This window comes from Cygnus atratus, chromosome 2 (assembly GCF_013377495.2).
Source record: "Cygnus atratus isolate AKBS03 ecotype Queensland, Australia chromosome 2, CAtr_DNAZoo_HiC_assembly, whole genome shotgun sequence".
Lineage (NCBI taxonomy): Eukaryota > Metazoa > Chordata > Aves > Anseriformes > Anatidae > Cygnus > Cygnus atratus.
Window position 1 is genome coordinate 22,138,556 of NC_066363.1, and position 15,307 is coordinate 22,153,862.

At 43.3% G+C, this 15,307-nt stretch overlaps 1 long non-coding RNA gene across 1 annotated transcript; it reads left to right on the forward strand.

The window, feature by feature from the left end:
- The first annotated feature begins 2,574 nt into the window (after positions 1 to 2,574).
- LOC118247461 (uncharacterized) lies at positions 2,575 to 14,873 on the forward strand. Its single transcript, XR_004778446.2, has 5 exons — positions 2,575 to 2,786; positions 3,654 to 3,738; positions 5,951 to 6,013; positions 13,231 to 13,365; positions 14,509 to 14,873. It is a non-coding gene; the product is annotated as an uncharacterized LOC118247461 (long non-coding RNA).
- Positions 14,874 to 15,307: the final 434 nt, after the last annotated feature.

Consider the following 15,307-nt stretch of genomic DNA (forward strand, 5'->3'; position numbering starts at 1 on the left):
CATGTAGAAACAAAAACAAATATTTCAATCTCACAGATACTTTAAAAGCATGTGAAATAAGGTTTATGTGAGTGTCCCAAAGACTTCTGTCAAAGCTGGAACAGGGTTATCTTCTGCTCTTTTTTTTTCTCCAAGATTATTTTTTTAAATTTTATTTTTTAATGAAGTCTCAACCAGATGTCTCGACAGAATGTAAATCCAAGAAAGTTCCCTTTATAGTATTTGGAATTAAGTATCACACAGATATTCTGTTAACATCTGCCTGCTTCAGTTTAGGGAATAGAAACTGATTCATCTGAGGAAGTTGCTGGCAGCTGACATACAGAAAAACTGAATTACAGCCAGCATCAGAATCATAAAAATGCACTGTTTTGTTCAGAGGAACGAATTTTGTCATTAGCCATGCCAAAACCTGCCCTCGTTGACAGAAATGGATGAGAACACATTATCTTATCTCAACATCCAGTTTACCAAGTCACACACTGATGATGTCCTAATCGCATCCCTGATCCCACAGAGATGACAAAGCCACACTCCCAGTTCCAGAGAAGCTTCTGCACGTGCACGCCTTTGAAAATGAGGTGTGCGGCCACCCTCTCCCACGGCAATGGACAGCCCATGCAGGGAACCCCCTCCATGACACCACGGTGTTCTCCCCTTCATCCATCCCACCTTGGGAGGGTCAAGGAGATATCTGGAGACAGCAGCAACCTCTGCTATGTGCTACTCTCCGGCCTTACCTGAGACCTCTCAGAGAAGTCTTCCCTGGATAAAGGGATTGCCAGCCCCAAAATACCATCTTGTGAGGGCCAGAACTGTCCAAACTGCCCGTTGCTGAGGGCAATTTTTTTCATGAATGATGCCAAGGGAAAGCATTGCTCTCCTCTCCGGTAAAGCAGTCATTAGGGAAGACTCTGGGGATGACACAGCCTGGAATTTTGTAAAACACTAATCTCTCCTGAATGTTTCTGGATTATTTTAAGATTTTTGTTTTCTGACTCATTGGTGATGAGGCCCTACCAAGTAACACTGCAAATACTGAAATGAGTAAAAGAGGAGGCAAAGTCATTTCTCTTCTAACTTTTTGTGCTTTGTCATCTCAGAAGGTGCCTCAAGTGCTTCTTTTTATTTATTTTATTTTTTTTTTCCTTTTCTCTATCGCTCTGCAAGTTGTTTATACCTCCTGGGAGAGGAAATGGAGGAAAACCAATTAGCTGGCTCTGGGAATGTCTTCAGGAAAACTACTGCCTTCTCTTGACTCTGTGAGAACAAATGTATAGCTGAGCCTGTTAATGTGGACAGATGCTTGAACAGCATCTTTAGCACACGTGATAAAAAATGAAAGTCTGCAGTGATTCAATAGCTCAAACTTCAATTCAAGCAAATGCATTAGTTAATTATTATAGCACAATTAAAAGACATTTGGAAGTGACAAGCAAATAGCTTCATTCTAGAAATAATAAACTCCTAGGTACAAGTACTATCAAGGCATGTTGATGTTAGGAGGAATTACTCCTAGTTTCAGCTAGTTACGTTTGCCTTAGTTACAGTATTACATGCCTTACATATATCCTTATATGCAAAACTTTTATATTTATATATCAAAGCTCTTTCTAAATCAGGAGGATTTGAACGCAACTGGGGCTTCAGAAATCTGTCAGCCTATGTGTCAAGGATCTGTTTGCACTGATCCATTGTGCATTTACATTGCCACAAAGGTTCAGGGAACAGGATTATGCACCTTTGCTCATGCATTTAACAGTTCATTATATTATACAACAAAGGGATCACAAGCTGTTCACATTCTTTCTCAGGTGTTCCCTGAGAAATCACCTAAGGATTTGAGGAAGGGCTGCAGTGATTCACTGAGTACTTTCAGATGCTTTGAACCTAAAATAAATAAATAAATAAATAAATAAATAAAATAATTAACATTGGATGATGAGGCTAGTTTTTATTGCTCTAATGCATATCAGTGAAGTTCAGTGTTGTAATGAATGACTATGTAATTTTTGAGGAAAACATCTTGAAGAAGATGTTGAGTGTTGAATGTTTTGAAGGAAACATTTTGAGGAGACGTTGTAGGTCTCTCAGACTTTTTCGATGACCTTCTGCATCAGCTGAATTTCTTAATATGCATTGTTCTTCCACTATTAAATATCTATTTTAAGTTGACATGATGCTAGAGATGCAATGGCTCAAACCAAACACTTTTCATACTGATTTCATTTTAAGTATCCTGAAGGCATCACAGTAGAATAAAATAAATATCTTTGTTAAATTATACAGCTATTCCCATACACTATGTGTGTTCAGATGTGAGGAACTTAGAAAGAAAATATTTTTAGTAAGACCTTATTCATTCACATACTTTAGAAGTTCTCTTAAAAAAAAAAAAAAAAGGAAAATTTATATTGCTCTTCTTCCAAGCATTCCAGGGAAGTTATAGCAATAAATGTTCCATTGGAATGTCCCAAAATGCTAAGATAACAACATTGTCCAAATGCAAAATACATTCTTAAAGCACTCAACCTGACCCACTGAGCCAGTGTTAGAGCAAGGCAATGCAGTCTTGCAATATGCTGGGTGCCTCCTAGAAAGGTGGTGCTTAAAGGGAAGGGCTGCTGAAGGCCATGAGTGCAGTGCAGGTGATGCTCAGCATCTTGCAGGATGAATCCCCTTTGAAATGAACAGACCCTCTCTAGACGGTGTCATTTATTTTATCACAGCTTCCCAAATAAACCAGTTCCCGGAGGAACCTCGTGTTATTAAAGTGCTGAGAACAGGTAAGTTTCTGCTATAATTAAGAAAATATGAATAAATAGAAAGGACACAATGTAAAATGAAGGGTCAGATGCACGCTGTTTAAAAGTCCCTTATCAGAAAGAAGGGCCAGACTCACAGCTGTTGCAAATCACTGGCTTCTCTGTTAATGATCTGAAGCTCGTTTGTTGCAAAGTGCCCTGTGACATCCTTCTGAAGGATGTCTTGTGACAATATTCTTCTATTGTCCAGTGACTAAAGGCTTTGTTGCAATAGGGAATAAATCCATAAGGTTGTGCTCCTGCAGAAAAATAGCCTTTGAATGGTAGCTCCATAACTGAGCCATAATGAGCATGAGTGAGAAGATTTGGAAAATCGGATACAAGGAAACTCTGATTTGTAGCCAGTAGAATGATACTGACACAAATTTCAGCCAGATGGTACTGGCTGCAGCTGTCCTGAGGACATCATCGTCACTATGGTCACCTTACAAAAATCAAAGTAAACATGCAAAAATTTGGTCTCTTTTGTCCAAAAACTGATTTTTGTCCTCTGTCTTCCATGATTTAGCAACAGAATCCTTTCAGAAAACAGTAACCTATAGGTGGCATTCAAGGACAGCAAATTACTCTGATTTTGTACACATACATAGAGCTGCCACAGTTGGTCATACAGCAATGTTATGAATTTGCTATTTTTTCATAAGCTGTGAGCATTACAACCATGGCCTGGCTCTGTCTATGCTAGTGTTGAGCAAAGCACAGTCTGAGCCTCATCCAGGCCCTCCTGCCCTTGCAGAAGTCCTCCTGCAGGGAGGCTTGGGGTGGTACAGCTTGGGCTCTGCAAGATCACAATATTAGCAGTGCTGATGTCTCTTCTGCCTCCTGCAGCCCATTTCTTGGAGGGGAAGGTCTCTGCAGGCTGCAGGCTTCAGCTGCTAAACCTGGATATCACCAGAAGTGCTGAGCTAAACTGGTATGTGGGGGACAACTTGACGGTGCTTCCACAAAGTACTGGAAGCTGGCTATGCTCTTATGACTTGGCTAATGGGTTGGGCCCACAGGGTTCTTGTAAATGGGGTTATATTGGGATGGTGACCTGTCACTAGTGGGGTTTCCCAGGGCTCCATTTTAGGACCAGTCCTCTTCAATACTTTCATAAACAATTTGGATGTAGAACTTGAAGGTTTTTTGAGCAAGATAGATGATACCAAATTGGGTAGAGCTGTTGACTCCGTCGAGGGTGGTGAGGCCTTGCAGAGAGATCTAGACAGGTTGGAGAGCTGGGCAGTTACCGAGAATATGAAGTTTAACAAGAGCAAGTGTAGAATTCTGCACCTGGGAGGGGGCAACCTTGGCTGTACGTATAGACGGGGGAAGAGATGCTGGAGATTCGCCCCACAGAAAGGGATCTGGGGGTTCGGTTGTTTGCAAGCTGAACATGACCAGCAGTGTGCCTCGGCAGCCAGGAGGGCCAACTATACGCTGGGGTGCATCAGGCACAACATTGCTAGCTGGTCAAGGGAAGGGATTGTCCTGCACTACTGTGAGCTGGTGCAGCCTCACCTCAAGTACTGTGTGCAGTTTTGGGCACCAAAGTGCAAGGTGCTGCACCTGGGCCGGGGCAATCCCAGACATGAGCACAGACTGGGAGAAGAAGAACTCACTGAGAGCAGCCCTGCAGAGAAGGAGTTGGGGGTTCTGGTGGATGAAAAGCTCAACATGAGCTAGCAGTATGCGCTTGCAGTCCAGAAGGCCAGCTGTGTCCTGGGATTCATCAAAAGAGGAGTGGCCAGCAGGGGAGGGAGGTGATTGTACCCCTCAGCATTTGTGAGGCCCCACCTGGAGTGCTTTGTCCGGGTTTGGGGCCCCCAGCACAAGAAAGATGTGGAGCTGTTAGAACGGCTCCAGAGGAGGGCCATGAAGTTGATCAGAGGGCTGGAGCACCTCGCCTATGAAGACAGGCTGAGAGAGCTGGGGGTGTTCAGCCTGGAGAAGAGAAGGCTCCGGATTGACCTCATTATGGCCTTTCAGTACTTAAAGGGGACTTGATTCTATGACCACTGCATAAGAAAGATATAAAACTGTTAGAGAATGTCCAAAGGAGGGCTACAAAGATGGTGAGGGGTCTGGAAGGCAAGACATATGAGGAGTGGCTGAGGTCCCTTGGTTTGTTCAGCCCCAAGCAGAGGAGGCTGAGGGGAGGCCTCATGGTGGCCTGCAGCTCCCTCACGAGGGGAGCAGAGGGGCAGGCGCTGAGCTCTGCTCTCTGGGGACAGCGACAGGACCCGAGGGAACGGCATGGATCTGGGACAGGGGAGGGTCAGGCTGGGTGTTAGGAAAAGGTTTTGCACCCAGAGGGTGGTCGGGCACTGGGACAGGATCCCCAGGCCAGTAGTCATGGCACCAAGCCTGCCAGAGTTCAAGAAGTGTTTGGACAATGCTCTCAAACACATGGTCTGATTTTTCGGTGGTTCTCTGGGGACCCAGGAGTTGGACTCAGTGATCTTTGTGGGTCCCTTCCAACTCGGGATATTCTATGATTCTATGATTCCAGATTCTATGCTTTACCTGCTTGAATCACCCCAAAACCTGGGATTTCATCCCAACAGAGTGCCTGACCCTCCCCCCCCCCCCCCCCCAGTGCTGTCCTTATGTCCTACCTCATCCCAGCAGACAATGTGGGTGCTGGTGTGCACCAATTTCCTTTCATCTTGTGTGCAGTCAGAGATCCACATTGAGAGTAAAAATCACCTGCATCCTTTTCTCTCCTGTGAAGCTTCACTGACTGTGAGCCTCCCCCACCCATGACACACACAGCTGGAGCTTCCAAGGGCACAGGTCAGCCAGCTGCCAGGGCAGATGGACATGGCCCTTCTCACAAGGCAGGGTGATGGGCTACTACCAGCTTTGCCTCCCTTTGCTAACTTCTGCTGTCTGCAAGGGCATGCGATACCCTAATCCCATGCTTAAACGGTTTCCCTAATGAATCTATGGCTTGGACATTGCTCAGGTATCATTCCCAAGGTCAGACCTTGTTTTGCCGTAGCTGTGACATTCTCCTTTGCATAAGCAACCTGTCCGCACAGGACTTTTTGTCTGCAAATTTGGTGAAGTATTGTACCCAGGGTAATTAAAGCAGTCTGTTTCTACAGCACGTTCTGTCTGTTTCTTCTTTTCATTATTAGATGCGATGACACATTTGCCTGTGTGGCTTCCTGCAGATGGCACAGAAATTTTGTGATCAAATGGTAAGAGTAAACCAACTGTCAGCTCTGATCACAGCTTCCCATATTGCTCCACTGGTGTAAGAATACAGTTTTAATAAAAGGCTCTTTCTTTTTTAAAGTGGTATGGTTTGCAGCAAGGAGGCAGTTTGAGAATAAGATGTCGAATTTGATATTAACAGATTCAGGACTCTATTAAGAAGTTTTATGTTCTAGCTATACTGTTTATTTGCAAACATTTTATAGAAAGAAGTATATATATATATTTTTTTTTTTATAAGAAGTAACTTTCTTATTCAAGACAATTGGTCTTTTAAAAGCTCAAAAGTTTCCCTTGAGCATTTAGAAAAAGAACTAAAATACATAGAAAAATCACTGAAAGATTCACATACATAAAGAAATTTCCTTTTCACCCATCTAGAAATATAATTTAGAAGGCTTCAAAATATTTGATAAGAACAAAGGGTTTCATTTTCTTTGTATTGTTTTTGAAACACGTCTTAGAATCAAGACTACTAAAATTACCATATTTGTATATAATGATAAATGAACATTATTAAAGAGTATGTTTAAACCCATGAGTAGATTTCATGGCAAACAATAAAATACAGAATCATGTAGGTGGTGTATAGTACGAATGTTTTGAAAATTCTGACTTCACAATAATCTAGTGTAAAATACTACAAAAAGAAAAAGAAAAGAAACAGAAAAGAAGAAGAAAAATCAGTTATGTAGCATGCCTTTTTTGCTGGTTTATAGGAAGAACAGATGTAGGTTAGAGGTGCTCAGTGCAGTGCTAATGCAAAGCACACACATGCCTGCACTGACCAGCTCACCTCTGCCTCCTCTAAACACATCAGGCTTGTCTTGGCAGCACAGGAAATTTGATCTGGCATTTAGGAATCTAAGTAGGATTTCTGCTTGGTAGTTCAGGTACTGAACGAGCAGCATAAATGGTGAAAGAAAGAAAAAAACATTTATTTGCAGTTTTAGCCTTTTCTGCTATTCACAAATTATCTGTGAACAGAATTTGATTTTGACAGATTTACTCAATGTTCAAAATAGTCAGAACATATTCCAGGCTATGTCTTGTTTGCAAATTATTTGTTTTCAGTACGGGTGTGTATTCAACTGTTTGCTGAGCATCATCCTCTGCTGCTGGTTGGAGGAACAAAAGATCTCAGAAAATAAAGGAGAAAGCAAACTTCACACATTAATAAGCATCTGCATGAGCAGTGAGCAGGCTCTGTCTGCTGAGGTCAATCTCTGATTTTCTTGCACAGAGCTGTGGGAGGCAGTCAAATATGGTGAGCTTCTCCCCTGCCTTCAGTCAGGTAACCTAACCAAGAGGCTAGGGAGTACTCTGCTCTTTCCGTAAATGTTACGCAGGAAGGGGAACACAGTGGTGGAAACAACTAACAGTCCGGGTTTGGCAGTTGGAGAGGGAAAATCCCTCAATATGAAGTGCTGGTACCTAACTTGAATACCTTACAGGCTGCCACGGATACAGCAGTCAGATGCTCTTCCATTCCCCTGGCACTCTCAAGAGACTGATTAAACGGAGAGATCAATGTATGGCTCTGCAGTAATTTCACACTCAGAGAGAATTCCTTTCTCCTCTCGTTATAATTAAAATAACTGACATTTTTCTATGTTAATAAGCTATTTTGTTTCTTGGTGGCGCTTGTTGGGGCATAACGAACTCCAGCATGGACTGGTTTGATGATGTGCATTGTTCGTTTTAGTTCTATAGATACAGACAGTTTCTCAATACCACAAGAAAGATCAATTTGACTAAGATACGGAATTTAGTATCAGAATTTCTCATACGCATATTAAATAGCAATTTTAAAGGTCATAGCAATTTAAATGGTGATCTGATGAACCTTGCAGTTTAGTGCATTATGCATTAGATACAAGTATTTTCAGATTTTTAAGTCAAAGGCATTAAAAACCATTATTCTATGATTTTCATCTACAAATTCTGCATTGCCTTCTGCCTCTGCTCAAGGATATTGTTCATGAAAGAAACAGACAGCTTTCAACCAAATAAGGGTTCGGTGTTCAGTTGTGGGCCTCTCACTCCAGGGAGGATACTGAGTTGCTGAAATCAGGTGTCGGGTAATGGGGACTATAAGGTTATAATATACTTTCTACTGTGCGCTCCTGCTTGCAGAATGCCTGCCATTGCAATTGCAAATAAACTAGCTTCACAGAGACCCTGTCTGAAAAATTACTGAGATATTTCTCACAGTGTCCCCTGGCCGGCGCCCACAGGGTGCTGGGGTGGCCCGGCTCTGCTCAGGCCTGGGCTCTGCGCTGCCGGCGTGATGAGAGTGGGGTCTGGGAAGAAGGTGGAGCCCAGGCTTCTCCCTCTCCAACCTCGCAGTACTCTGGGAGCTCCTGGACAACCGCTCTCAGCACTGCTGTCACAGGAGAGGAGAGGACAGGCCCCAGGGCCAACCTCCTGCCACCATGTTCCTTGGCTTCTGAAGAAGGGCATTCATTACAAGGCCAGGATAGAAATCTTCCTCGGAGTTAGAGACCTCCCTCTGCATGGCCCAAAGCCTTGTGGCTGAATGGCCTGATGCCACTTCTGATGCCCCCGGTATGCCCCCAAGCCTGGGACGCCTGAGGGGATGGGTAGCTCTGTGTGGGGAGTTGAGCAAAGCTCTGGGCACAGGAATCATTCATTGCCTGGAGATGTCCTGAGGAAGCTGGTGAAGGATTTGAAAGGATTTTCTGCCCAGCAGAAAAGGATCTTGGGGGTGTTGGTTGACAGCTGGCTATCATGAATGAGCCAGCAGTGTGCCCAGGCGACCAAGAAGGCCAGTAGCCCTGTGGTATCAAAAACAGTGTAGCCGGCAGGACTAGCGAAGTAATTGTCTCACTGCACTGGGTGCTGGTGAGAGCACACCTCGAGGACTGTGTTCAGCTGTGGGCCCTTCACTCCAGGAAAGATACTGAGCTGCTGAAATGTGTTTGGAGAAGATCCATGAAGATTTTGAAGGGACTAGGAACCAAGATATCTGAGCAACAGCTGCGAGAACTATGGGTGTTTAATTTGGAGAAGAGTAGGCTTAGAGGAGACCTCATTGTTTCACAACTACCTGAATGGTGGTCGCAGCAAGGAGGGTGTCGGTCTCTTTTGTCCAGTGACAAGTGGTTGGACAAAAGGGTACAACCTCATGTTGCACCAGGGGAGGTTTAGTCTGGATCTAGGAAGAATTTCTTCATGAAAAGTCTGAGGCTGACCAGGGAAAGGTGTAGTCGCCATTCCTGGAGATATTTAAGAGATGTCTGGATGTGGCATTTATGGACATATTTGGTGGTGGACTTGGTGACATTAGGTGATGGTTGGACCTGATGATCTTAAAAGTCTTGTCTAGCCTAAATGATTCTAATTCTAATCCTATGATTCTAATTTCTCCCTCCCTGCCTCCCCATTTCCCTCCCACCCTCCCTTCTCTTCTGCTATCCCTGCATCTCCCACTCCTGCTGCCCTGGCACAAGGGTGACAAAAAATGTTTGTAAAATATATGAATATATGCTGCCTTGTCCTATTTCAGCTAGCTTGAAATAAACTGTCTGGTTTGGGGAAAAATATCAGATTGGCTTCCTAAGGGTCTTGTTACATCGCTGAGTGCAAATTGCAATTGGAATTGACTGTTAAAGATCTGGATAGAGCAGGTTAAACATCTGCCAGATTTATTACAGTTTTATTTGTACTTCATCGGTAACTGGTAAAACTAAGCCAATCAGCGTAAGCAAATCAAATCTAATTTACTCTCTAATGGACCAAAAAGGAACAGATAAACACAACACTACTAGATCCAAATGATTAAACACGTCTCTAAGGTATTTTTTTTCTATTTCAGCATAGAAGAATCACAGTGTTTCTGCTATAATTAACCACCAAGGAGTGATGTAAAGTAGTTTGAGCATTCATTCATTTTTCATATGGTTTCATAAAAATGCTAAACAAAACATGGGAATGCAGTGAAATAAATTCCATTGGAATTGGGTACATTTATTTATATAACCATTTACCTTATGTCTAAGATCCTGATAGGATTGATACAAATAGAGAGACGTATTTATCAAATCTGATGAAATTGTGTTATATGAATCTTTTCCACAGGCCATTTAAAGACAAAAGTCAGCTCATATGTAAACAGATGAATAAGATACACACATCATATACAGGTTCATTAGGTGACCATAAAAGTTAAAGGAAAATAACCAGAACTAATTTGATATATGATATTTTAAAATATGCAAAATGGAGGTGGGAGCCCTATCTACTCTCCAGTAGGCAGGAGCTGCATGCTGCTCCCTGGTAAACCTGCAGTAATTCCTTCTTCCCACCACCAGCAAGAAAACCCTCACAGCTGTTTACTCACACTGCTTGCTGGAAAGAGGATGTAACCTAAAATAAATATGCTAAATAAGAGAACAATTTAAAGCATCTGTGAACAGAATACAGAACATGACTTAATATCATTTGGAAACAACTCATTATTTTGGAATGACTGGCTTTGCAGCTCCAGCGTGACTCCACTGGGTTTTCATCTGAGGAACACCCATTTATGATATAGTTTCATTCGTTGCCTTGAGATATTCCTTATGACATCAGGAGGCAACAGCAGTCCCCATGTGGCTGCTTTGTATCCCTTTGCTCCTCACTGGATCTTTTCCTTCATCTTCCACCTTCATGCTCTTATGTGAAGTTTTATCTCTTCGACAATGGGAAAGAAGGCATATATTGCCATATATGAATAGGCTTGAAATAGCAAATGCATTATAAATGTGAATGTATATAATTCTGTGATGAGACACCTCTCCAAACATCAGTCTTCTGCAAGGACTGATAGTTTCCGCAACCTCCCAAAATTCTTCCTAGTCAGGACTTTGTTAGGGCACCAGTCCCCATGCAAGAGAAAAACACTTCTAGGACAGAGACACGAGGAAAGAGAAATTATTCAGTCTTTTGTGAGAAAGCATGTTTCTCCATAACTCCTAAGTGCACACGGAAATTTAGCAAACAACTGAAGATATTAATAGCAGCGTTCATACTGTGAAAGAAGTACTTTTCACAACTGAGGCTATCATCATTCATCAAATCACTTAAACGGTAAATTCCCAGTGACAGTTTTCAGTCTGGGCTTGTACAAAATCTAGCGTGAAGGAGTCCTGGCCCACAGCTGAGGCTTCAGAATAACATAACCATCAGACATACTATGTTGCTATAGCAAATTTACCACTGTCTTGGCAGAGACTATAGCGCATATTTTTATCAGTCGTTACCGTTCCCAAAATATTTTTGCGAGTGTGGCCACCGAGATGAGGGAATCGTTTCCACAGACGGTGTCAGCATGCATTCCCTGATGCAGCTGGGCGGTGAGCCGTGGCGATAGCGTGGGGAGCTTCGTGCTACTTGCTGAGCTCTGCATCCTGCCAAGCCTGGGCTGGGTTTGCGCACCAGCACTAAGCCTCGACTCTTGCCCTGGCCTTTGGGATGCTGAACGAAGAGAGACGCCAGCCCAAGGCAATTTTGGCAGCTCCTCTGTGCTGCATGCAAAAAGGCAGCCTGGTAAACCCATCTCCTGCATGTTTGCTGATCCTCCTGAACCAAAACCAAACAGGACTCCAATAACAAACTGCCTTTGAGTGCTGGACTCAGTGATCCTTGGTCATTGAGAACTGAGATGGCTGGAAATAAAAAAAAAAAATATGGTGTAACTATACAAAAAGATTCAACCTGGGCTAAATGCCAAATATAGACTTTTTTTTTTTTCCTTAGGCACGAAGCGAATGAGCTCAACATCAGGGCTCAGGTGCAGATTCGTGTAAATGTGCTGTTCACATACCTCCTTCCATTTGCTTGTGTTGCTACTCTGGTGTGGCACAATCCCAACGCATAGGCTCAATCCCCATGACAAGAACCAGACTCCCCAGGTGTTTGTGCTATGCATACTTTATTTCAGGAGTGAGATACACACCATGAGCTCGCTGGATAATCTGCAGATCTTTGGTGACTGTGTTTTCTTTGTAATGTTTTATTTAAGGAATTGAATCAATTCCTTAAACTCCTATTCCTGTAATACTGCCCAACCAACCACCTGTTGCCTTTGGTGAGTGACTTTTGGGATCAATGATCCATGGAGTCAGTTCAAAGGACGCACGTACTCTGTCTTGCTGCCCAAGAGTAATTGCTGGTGTCGAGTCATTGGTTATGAACTGGATCATCTCAAGGAAAGCGAATCCTGCACACAAGCATTTCAGATCTAAGTGTGAGAATAGATGCTGAAATGCAACATCTGCCTACAGATTTCTGTTCCTTTGATTTTCACGCAGGCTTACAGCTGGGTGTTAAGTAATGCGATTCTAAGAACATATGTAAAGGACAAAACAAGAAGTTTATTTTTGAAGTGGCAGACCAATTCAAAATTACAATGAATTATTTAGCTAGCATGATTAATAATTACTTTCCTTTAAAAATATAATGAGTATGATTTTGATGGGTGGATTTAATGCACTGTACCTAGCAAACATTGCTTTTGAAAAGCACTTAAAAATACCTTAACTAATCACCTGGAAAATAACTGTGTACCAAATGAAAGGGACGGGATCCTCCTGAGACTGCAGATCAGAGCCTTCACCGAGATGGTTTTAATTAGCAGCAAGAGGGTGAGGAAATGTATCTCCAGAGTCCTGCTGCCACAGCTAAAATTCAAAGTAGTTATCCCTGGAAATGCAAAGGTGCAGATATGCAAAGGAGTTTAAGCACCTAAAAATGGATGAGGGGTAGGGCTGAGAGAGAGAAAAAGCCAAGAGCTCCAGCTGGAGCGGGGCTGGGAATGGGCTGCCAAAGGGAAAGCTGCAAAGACGGCTTTGATGGGAGGCATGGACAGGGACAGGAGATGGAAACAACAGCTAGACTAGGAGAAAAGACTTTGGTGAGAGGCCTTCTGGTGAGAAAAGGGATGTAGGGGTGCTAGGTGTTTATAGCATTTGCTTTTCATGCATATTCCTGGGTTTTGGGTTTTGACCACCATATCATTGCTTTCATGCAGTATGGCTGCACGATGGCTATTCAAGGCATGAGTCTGTACTCACACATTACTCTAAGGCCTGAAGTAAGGCCCTGCCAGCTGCTTGCTTTCTTTACAGGTTTACGTTGTCGTGCGTTCTCCTGTTGTCCATCTGACACTAAAAATCTCCCCACTGTTTTTGCACAGTAGGGAACCTGTACCAGCCAGGAGGCTTATCCCCGTGTGGCTTACAGCTCCGTGTTTAGCCTTGTCTGCTGGGAACCAGGCTTGATCCACTGCCTCATGCTGGAAGGGACTCAGGTCTAAACACTAGTCTAGCTGGTAAGATGTTGCTGCTGACTATGTTTTTTGAACAAAGAAAGGAAGCTGGTTGTCTGTACCCAAAGAGTAGAAGTGACAGAGTATTGGTCTGTGAATCTCACATACAATTTTTCCAGCCTGGGGCCAGAGACAGCAACAGCTGTCTAAATCCAGAAGAAACACGCTTCCCTTTTTAGCACTTTCTATTGACCCTTGTGAGTGTCCCCTCATTCGGTGGTGATTTCAGTTCCTCCATAGCTAGTTCTACTTGTGCAGTTATATAGACACCTAGCCTGGCACTGGGAGTTTTATGGAGGAGCTATGCTCCTGATGCAGTGATCGCTGGTGAACATCTCTCCATGTGGACTCTAAAAACCCACGGCTGTAGTAAGCTTGGGGTGCAGTTGTTGTCAGGTTCAACCTCAGCTTTTTCATTCCAGCTCCTTAGAAGTGTGGTTAAGAAAGCCAGGTTGGTGTGGAAACTGCCACTCACAAAGTCCTTTGTACCACAGGTTCCCATGGGAAGCAGGTATATTAGGAGACTGAAAGAGAGGGAAAGCTGTCAACGTTTGTTTTCTGTTTGTGGATACAACCTCTTCAGAGCTGCACATCATCTCTTGGTAGATATTTCTATACAAATCAGCCTATGTGTAGAATAAAGGGCTGTTGGAATCGCTCTCTCAGCTAAGTCAAAATGGGTAGATACTGAAGTGCTAACTTGGCATGATACATACATTTCACCTCCATGAAAGTTTTGAATTTTTGAATCTGTTGTTCTTCACGAGCAGCTGTATGTATTGCTAGCTCTTTTGGCAGAATAAATCAGCAGAAACACTGCAATCAGGAGGAGAAGAAGGTGTCAGGAACAAGAAGAAGGAGCCAAGAGGCCTAAGGCTATAGAAAGATAACTGAGTGATAATATTGGCAAGATTAAAGCACACTCTCTGTGCTCATTAGAGGGATCACGGTATGGCTGTCTGCTATTACTGAAGCAACAAGACTTTCAAAACTGGGAAGGGGATATTTTTCTTTAGGTTACAGAGGATTTACTATTACTTTGAAGTTGCTAGAACTTCTGTTTCAATTTTATTTTTAAAATGGGAAATATTAGTCATCCATTCTTAGTCTAGAGGATCTAAAATACTCACTCCAAACCCACTTCAGGTTTAACCGTGTGATACCATCTTTGCCATGCAACATGTGGGCTGGCTCCTCATCTGGCTGCAGAGCCACGTCTCACAGGTCTCCGGTTCTCCGGCAAAACCACAGCTTGCAGGTGGAACTGTGCTCTTCATCCCACCGCCACCTTTGCAACCTGCAGGAAGAGTTCAGGTCACACGCAGCACAAATCCAGATGGTCACCTGAACCCAGACGCTGCCACAGAAGTTGCTTTCTCTCAGAGGTGCTCCTTGGGAGGCTGTGTCATGCCTCCCACCCCTCAGCATCAACAAATCATCCCAACTGTCCCAGGGCCTATACATGCAACCATCTGCCGAAGGGCCAACACAGTCATATCCCAAACGCATGAAGGGGACCCACCATGGCCCCTTGTCTCCTACACCACCGCTGCTGCCACGCACAGCCCTCCTCTTGCCTCCTCCAGCACTCCATTCCTCTCTAGGATGCTGCAAAAATGGGTATTCATAATTAGTTTGGGGTTTTAATAAAATCCGCTTATTCATTCTCTGGCAGGGTTTGTTTGTGACTTTATTAAAACACACACACACACAAACTTTATTTTACACAGAAATAATTTTATGAGTGAAATGCAGAGTGCTGCAATTTTGTCCCCCTGTGGCTCATCTACAAAAGGGTTTGGGTGGAGATAAGAGAGGGTAGATCAGAAAATTCTGCGTACTGTGCCCGAGAACATAAAACACAGAGGCAGCTGACAAAAGGTGTCAATGAGACAGTAAGAGAACCATTTTGTTGCAGAGATACAAAACCCTAATGCCATAAAAA